This window comes from Schistocerca gregaria, chromosome 1 (assembly GCF_023897955.1).
Source record: "Schistocerca gregaria isolate iqSchGreg1 chromosome 1, iqSchGreg1.2, whole genome shotgun sequence".
Taxonomy (NCBI): domain Eukaryota; kingdom Metazoa; phylum Arthropoda; class Insecta; order Orthoptera; family Acrididae; genus Schistocerca; species Schistocerca gregaria.
The window spans coordinates 482,680,560-482,697,888 of NC_064920.1; positions in this window are offsets into that span (position 1 = coordinate 482,680,560).

The following is a 17,329-nucleotide window of genomic DNA, read 5'->3' on the forward strand; positions in this document are numbered from 1 at the left end:
TACTTCGACCATCATCAGTTATTTTGCTTCACAAATACTAAAACTCCTTTACTACTTTAAGTGTCTCAAATGTGAAGTATCTTGTCTTAATCATAGCTTGTGTAGAATGACTTGCTATTTACGAGACTCTTAGTGGGAAATATTTTCATGCCAACTTTGCAACGAGTTTTAGGATTTCCAGGAAGTTCCAGTTCATCGGTCGTGATGGTGCAAAATACTCTGATATAAAATTAGCTTCCAGGATGTTACTGTTAGGAACAGCTTGTTATGACGACATGTATCGCTCTCGACAGTTGCCCACTTTTCACGTTGCGTTGTAGTCTTCAAGGCCTAATCGATGATTAGAATGGCGAAAGCGGAGAGGAATTTACCAACTCTCTCATCCTGGCGGATAGCCGCGGAATGTGCGTGAAGGCCGGGCTGTGCAGGCTGCTGTTCACCTGTGGTGACGTCACCGCTACCTCGCCAAGCCAGAGGTCGCGCTAGCGGCTCAGAGGTCGCCGAGGCAAGTTGATGACACAGCGCTCCTGCTGCGCATCTATGCGCTGACGGCGCAAGCAGCGTACGCCACTGGCTATAAAATACTATTGGTGAACGCTTCGACTCTGATTAGATTCTCTAATACTTTATTCCCTCCTAGTGACAGCAAAGAGAATTTTGAAGGAGTTGAGGATACCACAGTAGGAACAGCGTAACATGTTATCTTAGGTGGAGAGTCATCTACAAAAACATCAGTAACTCTACCAAAATGTGTTGAGACCCATGTTATTCATGTTGTATATTAGCGACCTAACGGACAACATTAATAGCAAACTTAGACCTTTTGAAGTTAACGCACTTATCTACGATCAAGTGCAAACTGAAAAAAGGCTGCACAAATATCCAGGCAGGTCTTGATAACATACGCGTAAAAAAAAGGTTTGCATCACCCCGGTTCCCAAAACTCCTGAAGAAAGACGTTGACTGTGGATATAGTATCACAGACACAGTCCCTTTGACTGTTCAGAGATGTCACAAGCCCACCCAAAGAAGTAAACAATCACGCATGAGCAGCGCCTATTACACGGAGGGGGTCCGACAGCCGATCAGTTCCAGTCATTCCACCAGGAAGGAGGTACACGGCTCGTGTTGTCTGTAGTTCACCCATGCCTAGAAGGTCAATACCGGGGTTCGATCGCGTGCGCATCGTTACTTTGTGTAAGGAAGTGCTCTCAACAAGGGAAGTGTTCAGTCGTCTGGGAGTAAACCAAATCGATGTTGTTCGGACATGGGGGAGACACAGAGAGACAGGAACTGTCGATGACATGCCTCGCTCTGGTTGCCCAAAGGCTAATAATGCAGCGGATGACCGCTGTCTACTGAGTATGGCTCGGAAGGGCCCTGACAGCAAAGCCACCATGTTGAATAATGCTTTTCGTGCAGCGACAAGACGTCTTATTACAACTACACGCAGGAGGCTGCACGATTGTGCAACTTCACTCCCGACGTCCATGGCGAGGTCCATCTTTGCAACGACGACACCATTCAACGCGGTACAGACGGGCCCAACAACATGCCGAATGGACCTCTGAGGACTGGCATCACGTACTCTCCACCAATTAGTGCCGCATATGCCTTCTTCTAGACAATCTTCGGAGACGTGCTTGAAGGCAACCTGGTCAGACCGAACGCCTTAGACACACTGCCCAGCGAGTGCAGCAAGGTGGAGGTTCTCTGCTGTTTTGGGGTGGCATTATGTGGGGCCGACGTACGCTGCTGGTGGTCATGGAAGGCGCCGTAACGGCTGTACGATACGTGAATGCCACCCTCCGACCGACAGTGCAACCATATTGGTAGCATATTGGCGAGGCATTCGTCTTCATCGACAACTCGCGCCCCTATCGTGCACGTCTTGTGAATGGCTTCCTTCAGGGTAACGACACCCTCGACTAGGGTGGCCAGCATGTTCCCCAGACATGGACCCTATCGAAGATGCGTGGGATAGATTGAAAAGGGCTGTTTATGGACGACGTGACATACTAGCCACTCTGAGCTATCTACGCCGAATCGCCGTTGAGGAGTGGGACAATCTGGAGCAACAGTGCCTTGATGAACTTGTGAATAGTATACCACGACGAATACAGGCATGCATCAATGCAAGAGCACGTGCTGCTGGGTATTACAGGTACCGGTGTGTACAATAGTCGGGACCACCACCTCTGAAGGTCTCGCTGTATTGTGGTACAACGTACAATGTTCCGTTTTCATGAGCAGTAATAAGGGCGGAAATGATGTTTATGTTGATATAGACTCCAATTTTCTGTACAGGTTCCTGAACCCTCTTAACCGAGGTTAACTGAAAACTGGTTTTGATGTGTGTATTTCAATGACCTGCAAAATATTGACAGTTTGTTTTACGTCTTTAGAATCGTACAATGGTGCTCATCACAAAACGAGAAATCGTAGTATCCTACGCGTACACCATTAAGTCACAATTGGAATCGGGAAACTCTCACTAAATACCTTGGATAACACTTTTATAGGGGCTCAAAATGGAATTATCACATCGTACCTCAAGTTACCGCGCCTCATCATCGATTTATTTCAAATTTATGATATATACAGGATTTGGCCATAAATAACCGATTGGAAAAAAATGACTCTTTTGGGGCGGGTCTAGCGAGGAATGAGCCATATTTGTTTGCATAGTGTCTTGGCATCTGTTCGTACACGGGAAAGAGAACAGTTCGGTATTTCCAAGGTAGTGTCGTCAGCTTCCTTCTGAACTTTCTTTTATTTTTAATTTTTACTTTACTTACGCTGCACATAAACCGAAATACTGCTCAATATGTTGCATTTACCATTTTGATAAAAGGCATGAAAAGGAAAGCCAAAGGAAAGTTTAGGATTGCGAATAAATTTGCAGGAACGGATCTTAAGGCATACACGAAAACTTCCTACGGAAAATTAGACACATTTATTATATTACGGTTGATGTTTTACACGTGATGAGGTGACACTCATCTTAAACACAGTGGGTGCATTAGTTTTCTCAGCATCTTCCACAAGTTATAAACGGCGCATTTTTACAATTTCGTGATTGTTTTAAAGTATCTGTAGAGAAAGGAAATTGGTTACATTTATCAATGTTGCTCCCTCAGTGTACAGTTTGGCGGTAAACCACGCGTAGCGCATCATTTCGCCAAAGATAGACGATGGCAGCTGGTGATGTACAATGGAGTGTATTTTGATACAGTATTTTCGCGGTTTTTGTTTTTCTCTCTGAGAATTAGAAATTTTTTGGCCGGAGTTCTTAGTTGACGATGGAAATAGGCGCCGCAGTCTTGCATTAGCTGCTGAGGTCTGTTTGAAGTTAAAAATTAAAGTACCGGACGACGGAGTCCCGTACACTTTAATTGCAAATCCTTCTTGGAAAATTACTTGTAGAGTCCTGTTGTTGGACGGTATCACTAATATTTATTTGCATGCTTTTTATGAAAATATTAATAAATACGGCATACTGAGCGTAATTAGGTTTATTTGCAGTGTGAGTAACGTAAAAACTGAAAATAAAAATGTTTCCACAAGGTTACTAAACCACACGCCTCTCGGATCAACGTCTTGAACTTTTTTCCGTTTATCAGACCGCTGCCTGGCAACCACGCGTACATAAATGGCTCATAGGTGGCCCAGCCAGTGCCAAAACTGTCATTTTCTTCGAAACACTTGGTCATCTAGAGCTCCCAGTTATATCACTTTCATGGCCAAGCCCTGCATGTAACCTACCACAAATTAGGACGAAAACGGTGATCACGAGTAAGTGTGATTCCTTTGTCGGTCGTGTATGAGGCAGGTGGCAGGCTTCGACCCACTGGCAGGATACTGGGAAAATGTAGTAGGTCTACATGAGACACAGCTTACAAATCACGTGTGGATTCCATCTTAGAATACTGTTCAAATGCGCTGACGCTGATACGAAGGAAGGCCAACACGGGGCAAAGAATGTCATCACAAACGTTTAAAGGTATATTTGACTCGCGGGCTAGTGTCAGGGACATGATGAGAAACCTGAATTTGTATTCAGTTGAAGATAGACGACAATTATCCAGCAGAAGTTTACTTATAGCGTTTCAAGAACCAGTCCCAAGTGATGAGTCTAGAGTTGCTCTTCATATAAAAACATATCACTTAGTTCCATTCGGTCTGTTAATCGAGTGTTATTTTGTCTCATTGTCATTGACTTTCAGGCCTACTTCCAAACTTTTCCCATCACCTGTTGCAGTTCTTTTACACCAGCTGTAAGCAGTACAGTGTCAGCTATGAACGAAGGTCGTTCGGATGTGTTTCACGAGCACACATTTATTCGTCATTCTCCCATTATAGGCATCGGAAAATTTTATTCGTATCTGCTGAGAATAGTTTTAGTGATACGTAATCTGCTTGCCCGACTACTTTTCTAATTCCCAATTTTCCCTACTCTGACCGATCGATACTGATACAGCAAAAGTCGTATCAATGCGTTGCTGCACGAGCGCTATTAGTCCACACTTAGTTTATAAATTAGTCAAATAGTTTTCAAAACCTTTATATCTTTGACGAATGGTTATTTATTTCATTGTTTTCTTGTGTAAATGCCCTCACTACAGAACCTCCGTGGCTACAATATGCAGTAATATACTGAATACTACTTTCTTCAAAGGAAACAAGGAAAGGAATACACGTTTCTAACATCATTAGAGACAGATACTAACGGGGAGTGGGGAAGGCTGATGAAGAGTATATCCCCTACAAACGAACCATCCCGGCCTTTTGCGTTGAGTGTTTTGGGAGAGCCACGGAGACCAAAAACTTGATCGGCGGATGAAGATTTGAATTCTGGTCATTCTGAATGCAATTCTGCCCACCTTGTTCGGTATTTGAAAGAAACGAAATAAGTAGTGACACTCATGATCTGCTCATATTTTACGCGTATTGCGAGGGCGTACTGAAAAGTAACACATACGAAATTTTTTTATGTGAAAAATTTTAACTCTTTTTAAATAACGCAAACGTGTACAATATTCTACAACTTTATTCTTGACGTACACATATTTGCAGCCGTTTGCCGCTAGAACGTTCCGAATTGTAGCGTGTAACAGAGTAGTGTGTAACGTAATTACACAGAAGCGCCAAAGAAAATGGTGTAGCCACATGTATTCAAATACAGAGATATGTAAACAGCCAAAATACGGCTCTGCGGTAGGAAACGCCTATATAAAAGAACAAGTGTCTTGTCGCAGTTGTCATATCGGTTGCTACTGTTACAATGGCAGGTTATCAAGATTTAAGTGAGTTTGAACGAGGTGTTAGAGTCAGCGAACGAGGGATGGGACATGGCATCTCCGACGTAGAGATGAAGTGGGGATTTTCCAATACGTCCATTTCATGACTGTACCGTGAATATCAGGAATCCAGTAAAACATCAAATGTCCGACATCGCTGCTGCCGGAAAAAGATCCTGCAACGACGATTGAAGAGAATCGTTCAACGTGACGGAAGTGCAACCCTTCCTCAAACTGCTGCAGATTTCAATGCTGGACTATCAACAAGTGTCAGCGTGTGAACAATTCAACGAAACATTATCGACACGGGCTTTCGGAGCCGACGGCCCACTCGTGTATTTTGATGATTGCACGACACAAAGCTTTACGTTTCACCTGGGCCCATCGACACCGACATTGGACTGTTGCTGAGTGGAAACTTGTTGACTGATCGGACGTGTCTCGTTTCAAATGGTGTCGAGCGGATGGAGGTGTACGTGTAAGGAAACAACCACATAAATCCATGGACACTGCATATCGGAAGGGGACTGTTCAAGTTGGTGGAGGGTCTGTAACGGTGTGGGGCGTGTGCAGTTGGAGTGATATGGGACCCCTGAAACGTCTAGATACGTACGTAAGCATCCTGTCTGATCACCTACATCCATTCATATGCATTGTGCTTTCCAACGGACTTGGGCGTATCCAGAGGACGATGCGACACCCCAAACGCCCAGAATTGCTACAGAGTTGCTTCTGAATTGAAACACTTCCCCTGACCTGCAAACACCCCAGACATGAACATTATTAAGCATATCTGGGATGCCTTGCAACGTGCTGTTATACATTTATGGACAGCCCTGCAGGATTTATGGAGTCAGTTCGCTTCAGCACTACGACAGGCATCAGTCGAGTACATGTTACGTCGTGTTGCGGCACTTCCCCGTACCCGCGGGGATCCTCCGCGGGGATCCTACGCGATATTAGGCAAGGGTACCAGCTTCTTCGGCTCCTCAGTGTATGTTGGTGAGTGAGAAACAGAGTACTGCAGTCGAGTTTACAATAGGAAGGGTTCGCCCAGAAATGGAGCATTCCCTTCTTCTACATCACGGTGTGTAACAACACACGAGCGTTGCGACGTCTGCTAAAGTTCGATGCCTTGGGTTCAATGACATCCATCATCTATCATAACGTCCCAACTTGGCCCCATCCGATTTGCATTTGTTTATATATCTCAAAGAATACTTTCGAGAACTTCACTTTGCTAGTGATGAAGCAATGCAAGAAGAGGTGAGGTTGCTGCTGCGCCAACAAATTAAAAAAATTAAAGTGATGGTATCGAGAAACTAGTGTGTCCTCGGGAGAAATGTGTTCGTCACCAGGATGAGAAAGTTGAAAAATAAAGATGTAGACATGAAGAATAAAGCCGTAGAAAGTTAATGACGGTTGTTATATTTAAAAATCTTTAAGAATTTTCACACAAAAAGTTCGGAGGCATTGTTTTGCAGTACACCCTTGTACAATTGTGTGATCGGAACTGTTATTTAGCAGGCTTCAATTTTAGCGCTGAAATTCAGTTACGTGGAAAGCACAGAAGGAGACACAGTCACTCGCGGCTTACTTTCAATCACTTGTCTCTGAATTTAATTATACGGAATAATTGCTAACACAGTAGAGTTTAATTATACTCGTGTTTGAAACAAATTTAGAACGTAATTCGTTACAATATTTTACATTGGTTTAAAATGTTAAATTAATTACGCTTGTGAAACAAATTCGCAACCGCAATAAAAGATGTTCGTCGTGCAATGAAATGCGCGACTAATTTACTTTGGGATAAAACCCATATCGATAACATTTTTTGACAATTCTATTAAGCTCGCCGGTAACTCCAGTTCTGATGTATACGTCTGTGTAAAATGATATTTTATTTTAAGTTATACTGCTACAACACGTAAGCTAACTTGAAAGCTCAATGAACTTCCAGCAGTAAACCCGCAGACTTCCACCAGACCAATGTATTTGGTCTAGCTAGTTCATCTAAATCAAGGTGTTTGTATGAAACCTGTGAATCATATTCATAATTTGATATACGATTCAAGTACTGTGCCTCCAGACCGACACTATAAAGCGTTAGCATATGACAGCGTGCTCCCTCCGCATTTTTTATGTGAAAACTGTTAAACCTTTTTAGATAAAACAAATGTTAGTATCATTAGACATATTTATTTATTATGTGTACATATTTGCAGCCCTCTCTCTATAGAAGGCTCCGAACTGTAGTGTGTAAATGGCGGTGTGTAAGGTAAATACGTCGGTGCTTGAGAAACAGCGTGTTGTAATGGAGTTTCTAACCGCAGATGAATTCCTCCACACATAGCGCACCCATTCGTTCAGCATGACGATGCCAGACCAGACACAGGCGCTGTGACATCAGCAAAAATACGACGCCTTGAGTTCACTGTCATCGATCATCCTCCAGTTTCCAAAACTTAAAGATTGCCTTCCAGGACTTCACTTTGATAGTGATAAAGAGGTTTGGGGCTCCGTCTGAAGCCACCGTATCAATAAACTAGTCTATCGGTGGGAGAAATTTGTTCAACGGTAGGGTCACTACGTTGAGAAATAAATATGTAGGCGTGAAAAATATAGATTTAGAGTGTTAACGACGATTATTTTATTCAAACAGCTTCGAGACTTTTCACATAAAAAATTGGGAGACACTACTTTTCATTTTTCCTTCTTAAAGTGAAATATCTTCAGCTGTTCTTTGGAAGTCAACAGACAAAATATTAGTCATCTCCTAATAAGGGCATACTGGCTACCATTGAACGTTGTCGGCTGTGCGGAACCGATACTAGAGGCCATATCACCGTACACTAACGATTTACTCGTGCCTGTGAAGTGGCGTGATTCTACGGAATCAGCGCCGTTAGATGGATGATAGTGAAAACACTAACTATACACCATGGTACATTTGATTTTGGTCATATATTTTATAGAAAATGTCTGTATGCTTAATACATAAACTGTTAGTTGCGGTATTCGGAAGCATATGTGTACTAACGCACCTAATGACCACTGTTTGTTTCGTAAGACAGTCTGTGTACTCTTGTACACCGCAATTTTTGACGAGATAGTTTGAATCGATTTCCGCTTGTAATGGTGCGTTTTGCTTATTAAAGCTGTGTAAGATAATTGCTTCTCATTTGTGTTTTATTAATGTCACAGGTTCTGAAAATGGCTTAAACCTGAAAGCCATAAAATTCTAAAGTTTCTATAGTAAAAAATCGATTAAGACGGTGTGTTACACTGTACAATGCAGAACTGACCATGCACTTTTCTAATGATTTTGTGTCATTTACTGACAGGGTTACAACAGCCTCTTCATTGCACCGGAAAATTTTATGTGATGTTGTAAGGCGTGGATTGATACTGGTGACGGTTGCTTTGAACGGCTGCTATGAGCCTAAATTTTCGTTTCAAGCAGTGAAGAGTTTATGCCAACAAGAGAGCGAAATATTCATTTTAGACTATTAATTCTTCCTCTCAAAGTTCTTACCAAAGTAGTTTATGTACAGAAACCAAATTATACGAAACCACTTGCTGTTGTCACGGTCAACATATAAACTGTTGTTTATATGTGCTCATGTGATGAGTCTCTATCCCCCGAAATTTGGAATTGGGCATCAGAGAATTGTCTGTTTATATTCTTCCATGGAGTGAGTCCTCATTTTGACGATTAGCGATGGGGCAATGCTTTGATCTGCTGTTTACACGCTACCTGTAAATCCACTACTGATACTTTCTTATTTAAAATGGAGCTGTAAAGCTCCGACGCATGATTTTGAAATAAATATTTTCAGTAGCAGCGGAATATTTCCCTTAATACAATAAAGATCGCAGCTGTGGGCCTAGTGCACTCCACCATAATGTACACAGGTCTCAAAAATATTCCCATAGGTAAAGGGAAAGCAAAACTTGACGTGTAGAATGTATGTCCAATGTTACTAATAATAACAATAATTAATTCAATTACAACTCTTCAGTCCTTAAACCAGTAGCACGCATTATTTACGCACAACTCAGTCTTGCAGAAAATTCCAGAACAATCCCAATGTCTATGGCAGAAATAAATTGTACGAGAAATAGACTTGCTTCGAAAAGAATTGCATGTGAAACATACGAATGATCTCATCCTGGATAGTCACTTGCAACTGATTGATGCATCCAGGTTAGCATGTAGAAACACGATCTATCGGGAGTACATCTTGAAGGAGCAAGGAATAGTTTATATCTTCAGTAAGTGCGGGGATTTGGAGACCATATCACACATTAAATCAGGATGTAAAACTCTGGCACTCATAGAATATTTAAAAACGCGCGATGAGGTTGCCAGAATCATGCACATGAAGTTGGAACAGCAGTATCAGTCAGTGAAAGGCTCTTTCGAGTACTACAGATACCGCAGACACCGTTGCAAAAAATTAAACCTCGAAATTTATTCAAACTGCAGCATATTAACTGATGAAATGCTGTGCTGTAACAGACCTGTCGTAACAGTTTTGAATAATGATGAGCAAGCCGTCTTCCAATGCCCAATTCCCGTAATTGGCAAACCACCTATAACGAGAAGATGGGCATAAAGGGACCTGGCAGATGAGAAAGTAATTTGGGAACAGAAGTCATTACACATAATCCATGTGACAATACTGCACACCGGTACTGTCCTAAATGGACTGTTAAAAGTCTAAATGATTACATGTGCAGCCTTCACTCTGTTGACAGTTGCAGCAGGCAGTTGTACTGAACAAGTGCAAAAATTTTCTCCTTGTCTTTAAGAGCGAACAGTGCCCGACAGAAAGACGTTAGAACCCAGAAGGGGACAAGGAAACTAAATGGAACTTAACGGGTGGAGACAGTGTGTTGTGTTACTTCAGTGATTAACAAAATCGAGCCAGGTTCATAAAGAACTTGACATTATGAGCCCCTTTATCAGTATACCGTTGCACTCTCTCCGACCTGGATGCAAGCACTGATTCCGTTGGCAGCTGAGCCATAAAACTGTAATTCCCTCGCCTGACGCACGTCGGCTCATAAATGTTGGAACTCGTCCTTTCTATACTGCACAATGACTGGGTCGGAATTTGCGTCAGAGATGGTCCAAAACATGTTCTATCAGGGACAGATTTGGGAATCTTGATACACACAGAACTACCTCAGCTTCACGCAGACATAGCAACACGTGTCATGTGTAGAAGAGGTCTGACCTATTAAAAATTCAGTCCTGTGAGGACGCAGGATGCTAGTGGAGTACCGTCGTGCCGTCAGGGTTTTCTCAGTCACCCAGTTTCGGCGCCCCAAGCAAGTTGGGCAGAGGCTCGTAGCAGCCCTCTGTGAAACACAATACCCGAGAACTCACCACCATGCCTCTCCAGTACAATGGAATCTCTCGCCATGTCATCACAGTACACGTCGGCTATGGCCACCCGGGGCAGTAAAGAACCGCGACTGATCTTTGAACCCAATGCGACGCCTCTCATCTTCAGTCCTTTTTTCCCAGTTACTGCACCATACCAGTCGTTTGTGTTGTGGTGTTAACGGAAACCTACGCATGGGGCAGTAATTTGCTTTAGTTTGGCTACCAATGCTCTCCGACCAATTGTGCGGGATGTCATCGATGTTGCAGAGACAGTTCCTTGTTCTCGGATGGCACGCGCAGATGTGAAGAGGTTATGATGTTTTACATGCACAATATGGTTCCCCCTCCCCGCTTCCCCTGTCCACTGTAACGATCAGATGTAGTCTACCAGAAACCTGACGATGGTTATACCTACCACCATATTCCCACGTAGGTCAGCAACAGTCCACTGTCAAGTATCCAAATACCTCACAAATATGGAGTTTGCGCGATGCGACTAGCCAGGGAAATGGAGACCCATAAAAATGGCTTTTCCAAACTCTTCAGCTGCTGATAACCCTGACTCACACCATTACTCAACAACCTCCTTGACCTTCGTAGTACTTAACATCTGACCATGCTCATGCCTTTTGTTCACTCTACCGGACCTGGTAACAATACTAACCACGAACAACTCTAACGCGCCCTGGTGGTGGATCTATCTGTCACAGAGCATTTCACTACAATCATGTAAAACTTCCTGGCAGATAAAAACTGTGTGCCGGACCGAGACTCGAACTCGGGACCGTTGCCTTTCACGGGCAAGTGCTCTACCTATCAGCTGCTGATAACGCTCACACCATTACTCAAAAGCACCGTGTCCTTCATATTACTTAACATATGACCATGCTAATTACTGGCAGAAGTAAAGCTGTGAGGACGGGGCGTGAGTCGTGCTTGGGTAGCTCCGTTGGTAGAGCACTTACCCGCGAAAGGCAAATTTCCCGAGTTCGAGTCTCGGTCCGGCACACAGTTTAAATCTGACTGGAAGTTTCATAACAGCGCACACTCCGCTGCAGAGTGAAAATTCATTCTGGATACAATCATGTACATTCGTACCGATAGTGTGTACGGGAATGAAGTTGCATTGACAGTCCAACTATGTCTTCTATATGCTTCACTTTTTTGTCAGAAATAGAAGTTAATTCGTCATCTGAACAGGTTTCATCATGTTAATAACATGTGACAGACTTAATAAACAGAAACAATAAAGAAATAATAAAGAAGTACGGGGACCTCACAGGGAGAAGGTGAAGGATGTACTGGAGAAAGAGAAAACTGCAAAGAGGGAGTGGAGTTGATACGTGATCCTCGTTGGTCGATATGAAGAAAAAAGTTAAAGAAGTAGAGTGTCATTTATTGGCATTCTGTGCCGTCAACAGCTGTTCCCGTGGTTCCGCCTGTGGTGTTTGAATTTGTCGCGAGGACCCTCTCTAATCCGCACCTCCTCCCTCACACTTCCTCGCTGTCCTGTTTCTGCAGAGGCAGATCCCGTGCGCTTCACCCAATTACAGGCGTCTGCCTCAATCGTCGCTTCAAGCTCTTAAGCGTGACAACCGCACGCCGCCGCGGCTCTGTCAGACAAAGTGTTTGCTCATTATACACCAACCTCCGCGGCTGGCGTGCTCTGATAATCAAACGTCGCTGTCTGAGTGGCCCAACTTCGGGCAAAATTTTACGCCGAGATGTCTAATTACTACTTGAGGGAATTCGCCAGCCTGCCGCGCTCTTTTAATTCCATTCTCGCCGTACCGCTTGCCATTTCTTTTCCCCTCCTCTCCTCTCCCTCGCCCCGCGAATATTCACGAGCGCACCCGGACTTTTCGGCGCACCAGGCAAGTTGGGGAGGAGCTCGTGGTGGCCCGCGGTGAAACTGGCACTAACTAAGCTATTTACCGCCCAAGTTTGGGCTATTAATTTGCTTCTTGGCCCGGCACTGTAATTTGCACTGCCGCCGGCTGCCACCGGCGTATTATTTTACGATTGCTGATTGGTGCGCCGCAGCTAATGCGGGATCTGCTGCAAGCGATACCTGTAGCTCGCGCTCCGCTCTAATTATGAAGTCGCTAACTAGGGTCGACCCACGAGTCACCGTATTGTGTGTTCCCGACATACTAGCTCTCGGTGCCTCGGAATGAGTGAAAACAACAAACTCGTACACTGTTAAGGGGGCTCAGAAATCTTGTTTAGATTTCAAGGAAACAGGAGCGGTGGTGTACAAAATCTCACTACGCTTTTGTACAGTATTTGGCCTGTCGGTCTTCCAGTGCTGATAATTATGGAGTGCCGTGTTGAGAGCAGGTACCGTTATTTTGTGAAAACACCTTTATTGGAACATCGCACAGACTCCCCTTTCACTGAGAGAACCTCATCGCTTTTTAAAGGTCTTATGAGAGAGACATCAGTAACGTCTCACAGAACACGGCAGCACTAACGCCCGAAATTAACGTTAAGCTTGGCATAACAAAGCAATATTTATTCTTAAAGGTTTCCTAACGATTAACTGAAGTTCGACACGCATGCTATCTAATTTTTATTACTAATTAAATACTCTCAAAATTGTAGAAATAGAAAACACGACAAAAAGAGAGGAAAATTCTCAGATAAGTATTGGAGCCAATGAAACACAATTGTGAATTCAAGAGTGATGACGATCTGTACAAGAAAATTCAGCAAACAAATGAAACGGTGACATAACGAAATATGATGTTTTACGACCATCGGATTTGGATGAATGAAAAACAGGTATGTTAGAGAAGACCTGAAAACGTTAAAGAGGAAAAAAAAATTGAATGGTGCAGTTGGCTCCAAGAAACAGGAAGTAGTCTGAACAGATAAAAATTGAAAAATATAAAATTTCTGATCATATGTACGTTTAGATATCTGTCTCCAGAGCACAAATCGAAAACCGGTTCAAAACACCTAACAAAATGAATGGGTTGTAAGCACCACAGCCGGCCGCGGTGGCCGAGCGGTTATAGGCGCATCAGTTCTGAACCGCGCGACTGCTACGGTCGTAGGTTCAAATCCTGCCTAGGGCATGGATGTGTGTGATGTTCTTAGGTTAGTTAGGCTTAAGTAGTTCTACGTTCTAGGGGACTGATGACCTCAGAGGTTAATCCCATAGTGCTCAGAGCCATTGGAACCATTTTTTTGTAAGCACCACATTCCATGTAAATATTTGTTTCGATTCGCCGTCGCAGTGAGGTTCGAAGCTCAGAGGTGTGACAAACTGCGTGCTATCCTCACACGCTTCCACAACTTGGCTTTCAGCTTGGACTGGGCCCACACAAACTGTCGACTGACAAAGCATCACAGAAAGAAGTTTACAAGAAGGAACATTTCATTGACTTTCTTATACCTAGATTTCTAAAACGTCGTACAATTTGTAATTGCTGCAGGCTATAAAACACTCCATTCTTTACTTAATTTGGTATGAAACATACCATTGAGATCTAATAATTCTAATTAACTCATGCGTAACTTATAAATTAAGTCCCCTTTTGAAAAGAATGTGGAGTAGTAATATTTACAATGGTTTAGTAACAATGTAACATTTCCCCTGTCCATTGTTCTAGGGTTAAACAGAAAGGTAAAAAGCTTTTTTTCTTCGCTTAATTGCGAGTACTGGAAATAAATAATGGATCATGATATAATGTTTTACACATTTCTACTTGTTAATGTATTATTATTGTGTGATTTGCTATAGTAACTTACAAGTAAGAAAGAGGTATTAACAGCAGAAGAGTAAGTTCCAACAGTAATTTGTGGTGTTCACCCACAGTAATCTTGCAAACGCCTCTTCGAAGTGTTAGGTGCTCTAGTGATGTACAATGTGTGCAATATACTGCGACAGTCTTCTATGGGAGGTGGAGCACAACATAAGGATTAATAATTTCAGAGGAACCCACGGCCGCGAAAGACGTTGTACACCGCTAAGTGGTGTTGCACATGAAAACACTCGACGGGAATGCCTCAAGGTGGAGCTGTACGCGAGAGAAATCGAGGAGAAGGTGAGGAGTTCCTCATTCGAGCGCTAGCCAGCATATGAGGAGCACGTAACAATATACGAACGGTGAGCTTCCAGTCATGCACTTAATGTATGGAACAGTTGAGTGCATTTGACGAGCCCCTGGACGAATTTATCGAGAACGCTTCCCAGATAGACATCAACCGCACAACAATTTGTTTGCACGCCTGCTGTGAAATTTGTGCGAGTACAAGTCACTAAAAAGTGGCACGTCTCGTAAGGACAGCCCACGACTGGCGCATTTGGTCCTTAGCGAAGAAAGTGTGTTGGGTGCCGTGGCGACTAAATCAAGCACCCGTTGCAGTGTCCAGTGGTTTTGAACGCCGAGTCCTTTCACTCCTTTCACCTTCAAAGAGTGTAGTTACTGCGCCAGGTGACAATCCCGCACGTTTGCGTTTCACGCAGCGGTTTCTGCAACAAAGTGTGGGAGATGTGTACTACCCAGCTTATGTGTTGTTCACTAATGAGACCACATTCACTAGAGATGGCATATTGAATCACCACAACGAGCATTTGTGGGACCAGATAACCCCCACGGTGTGCAGCACCATGCAGAACAACATTGCTTCACAGTCAATGTGTGGACGGGTTTGGACGGCGACCGCTTAGTCGAGCCTTACTTTTGCTATCCCAATCGACCGACGCGAATCGTCGGATCTTTCTGGAACAGATTCTTCCCGGCTCGCTTGAAGATGTTCTAGCAAATTTCAGGCGCAACATTTGGTTGCAACATAATGAGGCGCCTGCTCATGTTTGGACTATTGTTAGCAGATGTTTGAATACATTATTTCCGCATCGATGGACTATGTCTGGCGGACAGATTGCCTGGTGCCCTCGTTCACCGGATTTGTCGAGTGTTGTCTTCTTTCTGTGGAGAGCCACGAAATCTCTCACGTAACACGATTCTGGAGAGTCTAACATGGCTGTCGTGCCAAGAATCGCCTGCGCAGCGGCTGCGTTCAGTGAAACTTCTGGTGTGTTCGAACGTATCAGGCAGTCAAAGCTCCATCTCTATCAGGCATACGTGGCGTCCGATGGTGCAACCTTTGAGCATGTGTTGTCACATCAAAGTTGTATTCATGTCGCACACCATGTGTTGTCGCTATGCACAATAAGTGTTGCAAATGAATCACGCTCTTGTAGCGCTTCCGGTCTTCGATCTCTGCTACCATTTACCCCTGACGTTCGCGGCCGTGGGTTGCTATGCTCCCCTCAATCCTTATAACCTTCCTCCTCTCCTAGAAGTTTGTCGAAACATTTCTAGTATAATCTACATGAAAGCACATCAGACTAAAAATATGTCACTCGCAGGCTACATCACACTAATGCCGTCTAACGTCGCCTCTGAACTCGATAATGGCCTCAGTCTGGTGACGTCACAGGTTTCTTCATGTATGTCTGATCCAGCTGAAGCCAATCGTCGATGATTAGGCCCCATAGAAGTACCTAAATGAGACGAAGTTGGTTGCTAAGTTTCATCTACTGTTACAAGCAGTCCCAGATATTTCCTACGGGGTTACGATTAGGTGATTTAGTAGGCCAGAGGACTTTCGTCAGGATACCTGACTGTTCATGGACTCAGAAACGTAAGCGTACAGCCCTGTGAACACCGCTGTTTTCATTTTGGGGAAGTGTCGACAGCGTGCTGGTCATGAAGATGTACAGGAAAAGAGCAGCTGTTGGTCAGGGAGAACTCTGAAATAAACTTTAATGTTCAATTTAACGGTGACACTGTAACATTGCAACACGCCGACATGAACTAACCAACCTTTCAACTGATCTACTTTTTTTTTTTTTTTTTTAGGTGGATTGGCCGAGAGACATATTACTCAAGTGTTCAAATGTGTGTGAATTCCTAATGGACTAAACTGCTGAGGTCATCGGTCACTAGACTTACACACTACTTAAACTAACTTATGATGAGAACAACACACACACCCTTGCCAGAGGGAGGACTCGCACCTCCGGCGGGAGTGGCCGCGCAATCCGTGACATGGCGCGTCAAACCACGCGACCAATTGGCGCGGCCATATTACTGCCCATGAACTCAGATAAGGAAAAGGATCTATTGTGCAAAGGAATGAATAATCTAAAGATTTAGCCCCCGTAGATGAATTGTGGGGCTCTGTTCTCACAAAATCGTTAAGGATTATTAATTGGAGAGGTCGGTCAACCATCTACTGAATTTGTAGTCTTGGTCCAAATTAACTCCACGTTTATTCGCTCTTCGCTAGCTCACATTTCAAGAAATAGGAAAGACTGCAAATTAGTAAGGACACAGAAGAAACATACTGGCTGACAAACATTAAAAATTGGCACGATTGGGCTGAACATTAGATTTTCTTGTAGAGACACTCAGTGGATGCAGGTGACAATTTTCCGAGTCGGTCGTTCTCTAAAATTCATAGTCACAGCTATTTGCGTAATGATTACTCTATTAAAACCAGGAAACAAGATGTAGATTCCATACAGAAATATCGAAACCCGCTGGGTCATATGGGAGCTCACGAATACGGGACTAGATTGAGGTGTGCTTCCTAGCTATGTCTGGTGCAGAACGAA